General features: G+C 37.7%; 1 protein-coding gene across 2 annotated transcripts in view; it reads right to left on the reverse strand.

Moving 5' to 3' along the window:
* Positions 1–15,507, reverse strand: part of CBL (Cbl proto-oncogene) — a 91,014-nt gene that overhangs the window by 70,785 nt on the left and 4,722 nt on the right. The gene's annotated exons all lie outside the window — the stretch shown is intronic.

The following is a 15,507-nucleotide window of genomic DNA, read 5'->3' on the forward strand; positions in this document are numbered from 1 at the left end:
CAATCTTTGTTTTTTAACTGGTGAGTTTTTATTTGCTGTAATGACTAATAATTTGTATTTATTCCTACCATCTTATTTAGTACTTTCCATTTATGTGGATTTTTGTGTGTCTGGAAGAGATATAAATTAGTGGGACAGAAAAGTCTAGAAATAGACCCACACATATATAGACGCTTGACATCACAAAGGAGTGATCTTTCCCAAAAACAGTAGTGGAACAATCCATATAGGAAAAAAAGAAAATCAAACTAAACCTTTACCTTACACTATGCAAAAAACAAAACAAAACAAAAAACCTAGATGGGCTCTAGACCTAAATGTGAAAGGCAAATAAAGCTTTAGAAGATAAGAAAACTATCTTTCATTACTTCATGATGGAGAAAAAATTCTTAAACAGGGCCATAAAAAACATTAACAAAGGAAAATATTAATTAAATTCTACTATACTCTAAAAGAACTTCTAAGATACCACAAAAGAGTAAAAACACATGTACAAAATCAGAGAAGATATTTACAATATGTATATATCCAGACATACATATCCAGAATATATAAAGAACATCTACAGATCAGTAAGATAGGGACGATCTTTTTTTTTTTTTTTTTTTTTGGCTACATCGCGCAGCACACAGGATCTTAGTTCCCCAACCAGGGATCAAACCCGTGCCCCCAGCAGTGGAAGCATGGAGTCCTAACCACTGGACCACCAGGGAATTCCCAAAAATGGACAAAAGACTTGAATAAAAACTTGACAAAAGAAGATATCCAAACAACCAATAAACATATAAAATGGTGCTTAATCTCCTTAATCATTTTAATTTCATTAAAATGACAATTGTAAGCTCTCAATTAGATACTATCACTACACACACCAAATTGGCAATGCCAACCACTGGCAAGGAGCAGGGACCTTCAAATACTGCTGGTGGGAATCTAAACTAATAAAACCACCTTGGAAGATAGTTCGGCACTGTATTGTCAGGCTAAAGACTTATATGCCCTACAAACCTGCAGATCTCCACCTGGAAAGGTATACTGCGATACACACACAAAAATGTGTAACAACTAACAATTGCAAACAACCCAGATGTCCATCAACAGTAGAGTGGATAAACTGTAGTATATTTATTAGCAACAATACACTACCACATGGATGCTCCTCTCAAACAAAGTAGATCTAAAGAAACCAGAAACAAAATATATATATTACAATTACATGTATATGACTACATTACTATTACAAGGATATCCCTCTAAACTATATTGATGCAATATGCATACATAGGTGGTAAAAATATACGTAACAGAAAGAAAATAATTTTACTTTACTTGTAGCTGATATAACTGTCCACGAATAAAATGAAAGAGAACTGACAAAACATTAGAAACAAAACAGTTTAATAGGTTGCTGGATTCAAAATTGATATATCAAAAGGGCATTCATAAAAATTTTATAAATAATTTTAAAATATAATTTCAATTGTTGCCATTTTGAATGGCATAAATAAAAATTTAAGGCTCCTAGGAATATATCTAACAAAAAATGTGTAAGACTCTTATGAAGAAAACTACAAAACTTCACTGAAGAACATAAGAATAGAAATTAATGAAGAACCCTATCATGTTTAAGGAGATGTCAGTTCTCCCCCAAATTAGTATATAAATGCAGTGCAATTCCTATCAAAATTCCAAAAAGCTTTTTCATGGAACTTAACAAGTTGATCCCAAAACCCACACGGAAGAAAAAGAGACCAAAACCAGCCAAGCCTATTTTGAAAAGTCACAAAGTAGGTGGTAGTTACCCAATGGATTATCAAGACTTTTTAAAATTTTATAATTAAAATAGTGTGATGTTGACCAAAGACAGATAAATGGCCAAATGGAAAAGAAGAGAGCCCAAACAGAGACACACATGTATGGAAATTCAGCATCAGAAGTGGCATTACAAATCAGTTCAAGAGGAATTCCCTGGAGGTCCAGTGGTTAGGACTAGGTGGTTCCATTGCAGAGGGTACGGGTTCGATCCCTGGTAGAGGAACTAAGATCCCTCATGCCGTTCAGTGTGGCCAAAAAAAGAAAAAAGAAAAAAACACACAAATCAGTTCAAGAGAAAAACTACTGGAAAACGGGTTATCCATATGGGAAAAAAATTACATCCCTTACACATTACATGAAAAGTAAATTTCAGATGAATTAAAGATCTTGTGTGGAGAAAAAACTTTAAAGCTTTTAGAAAAAAATTTGGAAAATATTTGTTGAACTTTATGATCTCAGAGAGGAAGTATTTCTCAAGACACAAAAGCAAATCATAACCATAAACAAAACAAAATGACAATCCACAGAATAGGAGAAAATATCTGCAAACAAAGCGACCGACAAGGGATTAATCTCCAAAATATACAAACAGCTCATACAGCTCAATATCAAAAAAACAAATGACCCAATCAAAAAAATGAGCAGAAGATCTAAATAGACATTTCTCCAAAGACATATAAATGGCCAAAAAGCACATGAAAAGATGCTCAACATCACTATTAGAGAAATGCAACTCAAAACTACAAAGAGGTTATCACCTCACACTGGTCAGAATGGCCATGATCAAAAAATCTACAAGTAATAAATGCTGGAGAGGGTGTGGAGAAACAGGAATCTTTCCACACTGTTGGTGGGAATGTAAATTGGTACAACCATTATGGAGAACGGTATGGAGGTTCCTTAAAAAACTAAACACAGAACTACCAGCAATCCCACTCCTGGGCATATATCTGGAGAAAAACATAATTTGAAAAGATACATGCACCCCAATGTTCACTGCAGCACTATTTACAATAGCCAAGACATGGAAGCAACCTAAATGTCCATTGACAGAGGAGTGGATAAAGAAGATGTGGTACAATATATACGATGGAATGTTACTCAGCCATAAAAAAAGAATGAAATGATGCCATTTGCAGCAACATGGATTAACCTAGAGATTGTCATACTGAGTGAAGTAAGTCAGACAGAGAAAGACAAATATCATATGATATCACTTTTATGTGGAATCTAAAGGAATGGTACAAATGAACTTATTTACAAAACAGAAATAGAGTCACAGATGTAGAAAACAAACTTATGGTTACCAGCGGGGGAAAGGGGAGAGAGGGATAAATTGGGAGATTGGGATTGACATATACACACTACTATATATAAAATAGATAACTAACAAGGACCTACTGTATAGCACAGGGAACTCTACTCAATACTCTATAATGACCTATATGGGAAAAAGAATCTAAAAAAGAGTGGATGTATGTATACGTATAATTGATTCACTTTGCTGCACACCTGAAACTAACACAACACTGTAAATCAACTATACTCCAATAAAAAAAAATTTTTTAATCATAAATGCAAAGACTGATTAGTTTGACAACACTAACATTTTAGTAATGATAAATCATAAGAACTACTGAACTACTTTTTCCTTTTGTTTAAAAAAAATCAATGCAATTATAATACTGTATTATTTTTTTCAACATCCTTTTTATTTTCTTCTTGGTAAACTGCACTTTCATCAACGAAATATCCTTCTTTAGAAACACTTCTTGCCTTAAAGTCCCCTTTAATGTATCTAATATAGCTAAACCAACTTTCCTGGGTTGGTGTTTGCATGGTGTATCTTTTTCCATTCTTCTATCTTCAAACTTTCTGTATTCTTACATTTAATGCATGACTTTGTCATGCAGAATATAGCTGGTTTCCTTTTAATTCTGACAATCTTTTATTTTAACCAATTTGACCTGTTTACACTTCAACTATGAAACTGTTATTATTGTAGGTCACATACTGGCAATTTCATATGGTTCACTTAATAAGTACTGATCCTATAATAAATAATAATTTACTATTTGTTTCCTATGTATCTCTCCTGTTTCATCTTCCTTTACCTCCCCTTTCTTGCCCTCTTCCGGTTTAAGCATTTTTTTATTTTCCCAATTTTCTCCCCCATCAGCTTGCCAAATATATATTATTTTACTACTCTTTAAATGAATACCTTAGTAACTATAAAATGCATCTCTGACTCATTAAATCTTATATAAAGTAGTACTTTTACCACTTCCAGACAACGCAAGGAACTTGGGACACTAACTCCATTTACTCTTTTCAAGTTATGTGCTATTACTATCACACATTTTAATTCCATATATCATATAAAGTCCACAAGTCATTATTATTACTATTACTTCTGTTATTATTTTATATGGCCAATATTCATTCACATTTACCCACACAACCCCCCTTCACAATGCTCTTCACTGCATCTGAAATCATTTTCCTTCAGCCTAAAGAACATCCTTAGTATTTCCTTTAGGGTATAGGCTGCTGGCTATAAATTCTCCTCAGTTTTTGTTTATCTGAAAATATCTTTATTTTGTAACCACTTTTTAAGGCTATTTTCCCTGGATAAGGATTGGCAGTTATTTTCTGTCATCATTTTATAGCTACAGGCATACCTCGGAGATATAGCAGTTTCGGTACCAAACCACTGCAATAAAGGGAGTATGGCAATAAAGCAAGAATTGCAATAAAGCAACTCACACAAAATTTTTGGTTCCCCAGTGCATATAAAAGTTATGTTTACACTATACTATAGTCTATTAAGTGTGCAAGACATAGCATTATTAAAAAACAATGTACATACCTTAATTTTAAAATGCTTTATTACTAAAAAATGCTAATCATCAACTGACAACACAGGGTTGCCACAAACCTTCAATTTATAAAAAAACGCATTATCTGTTAAGTGCAATAAAATGAAGTGCAATAAAATGAGGAATGCCTTCTAGATGCCACTGTCACTGTTGAAAAGTCAGGCTGTCAGTCTCACTGTTGCTCCTTTGAAGATAAAATGTCTTATTCTGTGGTTGCTTAAGATTTCTCTTTGCCTCGGGTTTTCAACAGTTTTACTACAATGTGCCTAGGTGTAGTTTACTCTGGATTTTTCCTGGTGTTTACAGAGCTTCTTTAATTTGGAACTTGATAATTTCTGTCAGTTTTGGAAAATTCTCAGCCAATTTCTCATCAAATATTGCTTTTGCCCAATTCTCTTTCCTCTCTCCTTCTGAACTTCAAGTACTTATACATAAGACCTTTACTCAATATTCCATATGCCTCTCATATTCTTTTCTGTATTCTCCATCCTTTTGTCTCTCAATGCTTCAGTCTGGATTTTTTTTTTCTGACTTACCTTCTACCTCACTAATTTTTCCTTCCGTTTTACGCTATTAAACCCACCCACTGAGTTAACAATCAGTTCTTGTGTTTTTCAGTTCTAGAATTTCTATTTCATTATTTACCATTTCAGATCTCTGACAAAATTATCTATTTTATCTTTAATTCTTCTAACACATTAATCATAGATATAAGCCCATGACTGGTATCTCAAATATCTGTATCCCCTGTAAGTATGTATCTTTTATCAATCTTTCCTATTGGTTTTTAGTTGTAGTTTGTTTTTTCATAAGCCTAATTATTTTTTATTGAGTGCTGAACACTGTGTATAAAAAATTATAGAGACAATCTGAGGCTATGGATGATATTATTCAGAAAGGATTTACTTTTTTTTTTTTTTTTTTTTGCAGTACGCGGGCCTCTCACTGCTGTGGCCTCTCCCGTTGCGGAGCACAGGCTCCGGACACGCAGGCTCAGCGGCCATGGCTCACGGGCCCAGCAGCTCCTTGGCATGTGGGATCTTCCCGGACCGGGGCACGAACCCGTGTCCCCTGCATCGGAAGGCGGACTCTCAACCACTGCGCCACCAGGGAAGCCCAGAAAGTATTTACTTTTGCTTCTAGCAGACATATTTGGCTAGGGACACTAGGAATTCCAGGTCATCTTAATCTAACCCAAAATTGAGAAGATTAAAAAGCTGGGCTTCAGTCTTCAGTGCCCTGTAAAGACTGGTTTACTTCTGTTTCACCCTTACTCCTACAATTCAGGCCCTCAGGGACCCAAACCCAAAACCTAGAGTGTTTCCCAGGGCCCTCCACCTTGTCAGACCCTAATTCCAATTTTTTGTCCTCCTTGACATGAGCATTTTGAAAACTCTATTCAGCCTCTCAGCTATCACTTCCAGAATCAGCAATGACCTCATGGAAAAGGCAGCCTCAAAAATAAGGCTTACCTCTCAGAGCTTTCCTTATCTTCCAGAACCTGGCCTCTAATTCCTCACTGCCTTTATAGCTCTTCAACATCTTCTAGCTTTTCTAGCTGCCAGCAGTATTATTTGGTTCGAAACAGCCTAGTCTAACAGTGGTAGAAGCAGAAGTCTGACTTCTTACTCTTTATTTAATATTTTTAAATGCCTATTTTCTTGCATCACCAAAAGCTCATTACAAACTTTTTAAAGATGTCTAAATGATTCCACTCTATAGACATACCATATCTTAAACCATCCCCTCCACTTTAACACTTATACTGTTTTTAAGTCTTTGCTATTACAAGTATCGCTGTGATGAACATCTTTGGGCATTTTATTCTTCTAAACATCAGATTATTTCCTTAGGATAGATCCCCCAGAAGTGGGATCACTAGGTCCACCTGGAACAATTGCAAAATTCCAATTTAATTACTAATGTCTCTTCAAATGATGTAAGACAACATTAAAATTTCTAAACTAAATATTTTATCCTCTGTACATCATTTCCTGTACTCTTGAAAAAGAGCCCTATATAAGCCTGGCAAATAAAGACAAGCTGAATCAACAAAAATATATGATTTATGAATATTTTAACAGCGTTTTAGGAAGCTGCTCATCCTATCAAGGGTTTCAAGCCAAAAAGGAACAACATAGCCGAGAAAAAAAGACTCTACCTCAGAAGACAGCTATATTCTAAATGCAACAGAGTTAAGAACTCATACTAATTAAAATAAATAGTACCTAATTTATAAGTATTACATTCCAAAACCTCATTTGAAAGACAGGTATTTATGATTCAGAATATATTTTTACAAAATATATATTTATAATAAAAATATTAAAATGGTAGGTTCTTAAATAGTCCATGGAGGGAGTTAGGGGAGACTGACATTGAGACTAAGAGATCAAGATTCAGCAAAGACTACAAGAGGTATATGATCGAAGGTTTTTATCTTCAGAGAAAACTGAGCATGTTTTATATGGAGAAAGAACCAAAAGAGAAAAAGATAAATTAAAAGAAAATGGAAAATGGGATCTACAACACAGCTAGAACACTAAACACCCAATACCATTAAAAGAAGGGACACCTCCTTCCTTTAAAACAGGAAGAAAGGGACTGAGGACAGGTTTAGACAGACACAAATTCAGAGATATGAAGGCAGTACGTTTAAGAAGATTGCACTTGGTTTTGATTTTTCTCAACGTATGCATTCAACAAATATATGCCAGGCACTGGGACACGGAAGTAAAAATACCATGCCCCTGAATCTGAGAGGAATCAGGCAATAAACAACAAAAAGGAAATCAACAGGAAAAATATCAGGTTCTATGCAGACAATTAAAATAGAATAATAAGAAAATGCTGGATGACTACTTCAGCACAGTGAGTAGGGAAAGCTTCTCTGAGGTGAATTTAGGCTAAGAGTTAAAATTACAGGAAGGAGCCCATCATGTGGAATCAGCAGAAGAGTAGCCCAAACAGAGGGAACAACTAATCCAACAGCCCTAAAGTGAGAATAGGTTTGGATTTGAGGAACAGAAAGGTCAGTGAGACTAAAGTGTAGAGAGCAAGGTGAAGAGGGTCATTAAGGGAGAGATGTGGAGTATCAGGGAATTAACAAGGAGACAGTATGATGAAGACTAAGATATAAGCTTTTATGTGTTGAATTAAAATTAAAATGTTTTAGTATCTTGACAAGATTACACCAAATAGCCACATCAGAATGTCCTGTTTCAGTCATTTACCTTCAGTAAATTTCTTAACCTCTGAGCCTCAGTTCTTTTACCTGTAACACAGCAATAATACCCACCTCATAATAAATGTTTATGAAAGGACTGCACAGTTTCCAATAAAGTAGACATTCAATGCTAGTTCCCTCCCCATTTCCATACAACTCGACCAGGTTTATCTGCAGGTTAGGCAGGAATTATCTATTGAAGACAGAATGTTAGACCTCACATCACCCTTTGTTGACTCCCAGAAACTGACACCCTTATTCCTACCATCTGGCCATGCCACAGCTACCCTTCCAAACCTGCATGGTCTCTGACTACTTGGTGACCAAGGAATAGAGAAAAGGCAGCAGGCCACCCAAGAACAGGGTGACCAACAATCTGCAAAAACTACAGTATCCACTCCTTCAAAGGTCCAAACCAAGCAGAGCTCCCCCCAAATTATTTACATTTATATCCAGAGCTACACATGCCAACCCATAATATATTCTCCCTATTTAAAGGCAAATGCACTAACATTAAGAATTCAGGTTAAAATGCATTATTTGCCTAATACCTCTGGAAAAAAAGGTATACTTCCTTTCAACAACAACAAAACTAAACTAAAATTACTCTGCCCAACCTATAGTAAGCAATTAATAAACGCTGATTAATGACAATGACCTGAAAAAACACATGACCCCTCATAACAGATTTAAAATATCATGAGTTTCTAAATGTCTCCCAAACACTTGATTAGTTCGCATTTTCAAACTACTATCATGTACGTTCCACAAATGCTATCAGTCCCTCCTTAGAATGTGACCTTGTAAAGATCAACTGTAGATTAAATATCTGCTTTTCTCAAGATCTTTCAAAGATAAATCAATCACATGACCAGGGAAATCAGCACTCCTTAACACTAACACAGAAGTATATAGGTAGAGCAGCAACTCTTTTGACATTAAAATCTTCTGTAAAGAAAAAAAAAATTCCCTAAATACTTATAACCTCTAGGGAAGAAGTTTCCAAAAAGCTTTGTGAATAATTCAAGTCAATAGCTAACAAACATCAAAAGCCAAAAGAACCTGCCTTTATTAGTGAATGTTAAATTGGCAGTTTCAGTTAACCTCTAAAGCACAAATGTGCATTCTGAGCTTTAAAAATTCACCAAAAAATTTCCGAAAGACATTTTCCTGCTTAGTCTGTTCTCAATGTTATTTTGCTTTCCAAGTCTTACAATAGCAAAAATGGCTTCCTTTTGTTTACTTCTGCCTGTACATTTACAGCATCACTCAGAACAATGTCAAAAAGAAACATGCTTAGCTCTGGGAAACCAACAGTATCCTTGCACAGCTGCCATATACTCCATTCATAATAGCTTCCTCACTGGCCTAGCTCCTCCCTTTGCTTCTGCCAAGGGCTCAATGGTCAAGAGAAAAAATTTGCAAAGTGCTATGATTACAATAAAGAGGAATAAAATTATGTTTGGGAATTGCTAAATTTTTTAAAACAGAAAAGTTACAGAGAACAGTGCCTATGCCTAATTCTGTTCTGAACACAGAATCTTTTCTAACACTAAGGAATTGTATTTCTAACTAAGCAGAAAACTATAAGCATATATGACTGTGAATGACTAAGTATTTTTATCTCTGTAGACCTTAACTTATCCATGGAAGCATTTTTCATTTCAAACTTTTTCATATGTTAAAAAGCATGATTAAAATAAGCACTAAGCTTCAAAAGCAAGTATTCAGTATGGTGAGCTATACATAAAACACATAAAATTTGATTACAGTTTTAAAAGAATCAGTTGCTCAAGAGAACAGGAGGTACAGCAGAAAGGACACCAGGGTAGGAGTCCAGAGACCTGGGTCTTAGTCTGGTGACTGACATTAACTGGCTATGTGACCCTGGGCAAGTTACTCGTCTCTCTGGGTCTCTCTCCCTCTATAAATTAAGAGTTAGATCAATTAATTTCTTTTCTTAAAGCTTCAAGTTTTAGAAACTAATCAACTCAGAAACTTGAAGAGATTTAACAGTTTTACAAGTGTAACTACACAGTGAAGCTTTTAAATGAAAACTTATGACAGTTTTTCAAAGAGAAATCAGAAACCCATACTTTTTTTAAAGGAAACATATCATCACTAGATAATGGCTCCAAGAAAAAAAAGTCTTTTACTTCTAATTACTCTTCTCCATTACTGATTTATCAAAACCCATTCAGGGACTTGAACTGTAATTACTACCCAACACTTCTCAAATACCTCCCAATGCTATTTATTAAAAGCACTATGTCACTTACAACTAATTACCAATCTCATTACTTTCATTTATCACATTAATTGCAGAAAAAAAAATACAGCCAGTACAATGTAGGAAATTAAATAACCGACATGCGCTAACAGCTTAACCATGCAGTTTTTATACAGGGATTCTGTTTTTAAAAGGAAAATATAATTCTCCTCTCAGACTTATCAGTGCAACTTCAAACCAATACTTAGTATGAACTAGAGATTAAATGATTTTAGCATCATTTTTGGATGTCAGACCCTAATTAGGGCACAACTGTGAATTAGGATACTGTGGAGTTCTCTGCTTGGTCTAGTCCCTCTCCAGTCCCAATCCTCTTTCTGGTCTCAAGGATTAAGTAAAGATTTGCCTAATGATTCCCACAGGGGGTTCCCTGATCCCTTTGAACACCTTCAGTTATATCACCAGTTTGCAAGTATGAGGACTGAGTCATCCTTAACTCCCTAGCACCCAGAAAAAAGTTCATGTTCAATGAAAGTGTGATGGTAGAAAAGTTGCCAACGTAATTTTCACCTAAAGTAACTAGGAATCAGTTACCATATTTAAATCAACAAACTAGACAAGGATTGTGGATGAAAGCAGACTTTTTGGAAGGCAATGTGCCAATATATACTTTTCAAACTTTAATGTATGATTCCTTTGACCCAGGACACTTCATTTCTAGAAGTTTATTCTAAAGAATGTTTAGCAACTGCATAATAGATATCACTGCAGCATTGTTTCTAGTATTAAAAATCAGAAATAACCTAGAAGACTACCAATATGAATTTGTTAAATAAACATATATATCCATATTATAAAATCTTATACACCCCTTAAAAAAAGAATTCAGGACTTCCCTAGTGGCGCAGTGCTTAAGAATCCACCTGCCAATGCAGGGGACATGGGTTCCAGCCCTGGTCTGGGAAGATCCCACATGCCGCAGAGCAACTGAGCCCGTGCACCACAACTATTGAGCCTGCGCTCTAGAGCCCACGAGCCACAACTACTGAGCCCGCATGACACAACTACTGAAGCCCGCCTGCCTAGAGCCCATGCTCCACAACAAGAGAAGCCACCGCAATGAGAAGCCCACGCTCCACAACGAAGAGTAGCCCCTGCTCACTGCAACTACAGAAAGCCCATGCACAGCAACAAAGACCCAATGCAGCCATAAATAAATAAATAAACAAATTTATTAAAAAAATTATTCAGGGAGACCTACATGTAGTATTAACATGGATAATCTCCATAATATAGCAAAAAATTTTTTAATTCTAGAAGCATTTTTGTTTAAAAATCCCACTTTTGCTTAAAAATGTGTAATTTTATAAGTATGTATTACTTTCCAAATTTAAGAACATAATAATTAATACCTTAAACATAAATAAGATACTCTACTGCCATTTCTTTTTTTTAAATAAAATCTGTCAAGCTTATCTATAAAATAAAAGCAACTGTGGTATGGGGCCTTGCTACTTGAAGTGTGATCCCTGTCAGCAACACAGAATCTCAGGCCCTACATCAGATCTACTCAGACTCTATGTTTTAACAAGATCCCCAAATGATCTGAATTCATGTTAAAGTCTGAGAGGCACTGGCTTATAAGAATTACTTAGAGGGACTTCCCTGGTGGCACAGTGGTTAAGAATCCACCTTCCAACACAGGGGACACGGGTTCGGGCCCTGGTTAGGGGAGATCCCACATGCCGCGAAGCAACTAAGCCCGTGCGCCACAACTACTGAGGCTGCACTCTAGAGCCCACGAGCCACAAGTACTGAGCCCGCGTGCCAGAACTACTGAAGCCCGCGCGACTACAGCCCATGTTCCGCAACAAGAGAAGCCACCACAATGAGAAGCCCGCGCACTGCAAAGAAGAGTAGCCCCCTCGCCACAACTAGAGAAAGCCTGTGTGCAGCAATGAAGACCCAATGCAGCCCTAAATAAATAAATAAATAATATTTTTAAAAAAGAAAAAAGAATCACTTAGAGTCTGAACAGCAGTTCAAGATCCACATAAAAAGACAAAAGTATTAGCTGGGTGGCTTATGTTACTTAAACTCTCTGAATCTGTTTCTTTCTCATAAGACACATTATTTTGAAATTTTTGCTGTATCAGCAGATGTGAAATTGTAAACTGCTCAGCAATATAAGGAATTATTAGAACTTGGTTACCAGTCTTAGTGAGTAAATGGTAAAAAGGCAACAACTTGCTCAAGTCATAAATCTTTCAAGGGCAATGCTATCCATCCAGGCTTCTCAGAGCTGCTTAGAAAAAGGGACTGGAGGGATGGACCCCAAACAGTAGACAGTGGTTACCTCTGGAGAGGGTAGTCATTTTGCGGTATGAGAGTAAAAGGAGACCTTTACATTTTGTTCTGCATATTTTATGGTTCATAAATTGTTTTCCACAAAGAGTGCTACACCTGTGTACTGCTGTTCAAAGTAGCTCTAAGAAAGGAGGAGGCAGGAATTAGTATCCCATCCCCCTCAATGAAGTGGCAGTGAGTTGGCCTCATTTTAAGATTTCTTGTGGTTGATCCCAGAGCAAAAGGGAAGGTCAGTGGTGGCTGTAAGAAGGCGCCCAAGGCAGAGGAGTCTGCTAAGCAAGACTCGTCACCCATCCCAAAAGTTGCAGAGGGGAGGCCAAGGGTCATTGCTGATTTAGGAGTTTCTATGGCAGTGACATTCCATCTCCTAGGGCTTGAATCCCCAGTGGGTGTGTACCACCAATACCATCACTGCACCCCTTTCCCCTCCTCCTTTTGGAAGCTGCTGCAGGAAGGAACATTGTGGGGACAGAGGCTGGCTTCCAGTGCTCCTGGTTGACTACTCCCACCTATTTCCTTCCAGCACAAAATGTGCTAATCATGAAAACATTTCACAATGACTTGCTTGTTATAATCCCCCTCTTCCAACAAACCTAATGATCAGAATTAATTCTAAGATCAGAATTAACAACTTCATTGGAAAATGTGATTGAAATTTAGGCTCAGTTTTCAAACTAATGCTTAGTCCATTTTTCTTTTAATGCTCTAGGTTAGTCATTAGGTGGGTGATTTTCATAGCATAAACATTATCCGTATGTTTGACGATAACATGAACTCCACCAAAAGTGAAGACTTGGGGACCAATCTGCCCATGTGTATACAGCCAACAAACAACATATTAAAAACAGGTTGTACTACAGCAAAGGTCACCAAAAACTTCAACCAAAGCCACGAAATGAACAGAGCAGATCATGTTCTTCCCTGGCCTAATCCTACTTTTATTCCATATACCCTTCAAAATTTCTATAATGAATCACACATGAAATGCTCAGTGAGCTCACATTTCGTATGGAACTAGGGAGAATTTTACATCCCTTGGGGGAGTTTTTTTTTTTTTTTTTTTTTGCGGTATGCGGGCCTCTCACCGTCGCAGCCTGTCCCGCCGCGGAGCACAGGCTCCAGACGCGCAGGCCCAGCGGCCATGGCTCCCGGGCCCAGCAGCTCCGCGGCATGTGGGATCCTCCCAGACCGGGGCACGAACCCGTGTCCCCTGCATCGGCAGGCGGACTCCCAGCCACTGCGCCACCAGGGAAGCCCCGGGGGAATTCTTAATAGGCATGAATACAACAGAACCTTTTTGTTTACAATGACTGTATACTACCCTTATAACCAAATAAGGTAAAACTACTTTTAGTAAATGTTACTTTAATTCAACACTCAAAAAAAAAAAAAAAAAAGATTCCCTACCTGATCCTCCTAATTGATCACATAGAAAATGTGGGAACATGTTTTGATCCCATTTTACTTTGTTAAAATGTTTGCACTTCATTCAGCAAGTACTATGTGTTAGGCACAGGAACTGATGTTAAGACAAAGCCTTGGGACTTCCCTGGTGGCGCAGTGGTTAAGAATCCGCCTGCCAGTGCAGAGGACACATGTTCGAGCCCTGGTCCGGGAAGATCCCACATGCCACGGAGCAACTAATTCCGTGCGCCACAACTACTGAGCCTGCGCTCTAGAGCCCATGAGCCACAACTGCTGAGCCCGCACGCCTAGAGCCCATGCTCCGCAACAAAGAGAAGCCACCGCAACGAGAAGCCCGCGCACCGCAACGAAGAGTAGCCCCCGCTCGCCACAACTAGAGAACACAACTAGAGAAAGCCAGTGCACAGTAACGAAGAACCAGTGCAGCCAAAAATAAATTTAAAAAAAAGACAAAGCCTTGATCCTGAAGAGCTCTAGTGGAGGGAGAGACAGATGAAATAGTCGTAAATGCTATCACTTTTTTTTTTTTTTTTTTTTTTTTTTTGCGGTACGCGGGCTTCTCACTGTTGTGGCCTCTCCCGTTGCGGAGCACAGGCTCCGGACGCGCAGGCTCAGCGGCCATGGCTCACACGCCCAGCCGCTCCGCGGCATGTGGGATCTTCCCGGACCGGGGCATGAACCCGTGTCCCCTGCATCGGCAGGCGGACTCTCAACCACTGCGCCACCAGGGAAGCCCACTTTTTTTTTTTTTAATGAATCCCAAATTTTGAATCACAAATTCCTGGGTGACTAATATTCCTAGAGTTAAAATTAAATTGGGAAGGGGCTACCAAAAAATAAACACCTACTTTATTAATACAACAGCAACAGAAAGGGTTTCCAATTTTTAGAAGAAAAATAACATGAACCAGCTCCACCTGGTGGGTGTGACAAGATGAAATGCCCACATTTATTGTTTTGAGAGACCCCCACTGCACTGCAGATGTTTCATCAAGGACAGCTGCCATCAGAGCTGAATGGCATGAATTAAGTGCAATGGCAGAATAACGTGTACAAACGTCCATGATAACTATGCAAAGTAACCAGTCCACATAATTTGAAGAGACACAAACCCTTAATTTAAAGGAAGATATTTCTTTTAATGGTACTAGTTAAACACCATGTTAACATCATTCAAGAGAACATCTACTTTGCCTGAGTGTGTGAATGGCAGGTGTGAGAGTGTGTGTGTGCGTGTGTGAGAATTGCTGTTGTATACCTACACAGGTCACTTTCTGAAAAATGACTTTTGTTATGGAGACTTTGTTGTATACCTGAGAAGTTACTGTATGGAGGAAATAACTAAGCCTTTGGAGGTGGGTAATCCTGGATTCCAAGTCAAGTTCCCCTATTAACTAAGTTACGTAACCTCTCTGAAGCTAAGTATCCATAAAATAGGGATGATACCGCCAAAGAACTACTGAAAGAAATAAATAAGTTTAATGTAATTAAAAATGATTCCCGGGCTTCCCTGGAGGCGCAGTGGTTGAGAGTCCGCCTGCCGATGCAGGGGACACAGGTTCATG

The sequence above is a fragment of the Mesoplodon bidens genome (genome assembly GCF_964165515.1).
Source record: "Mesoplodon bidens genome assembly, chromosome: 7".
In the NCBI taxonomy this organism is placed as follows: Eukaryota; Metazoa; Chordata; class Mammalia; order Artiodactyla; family Ziphiidae; genus Mesoplodon; species Mesoplodon bidens.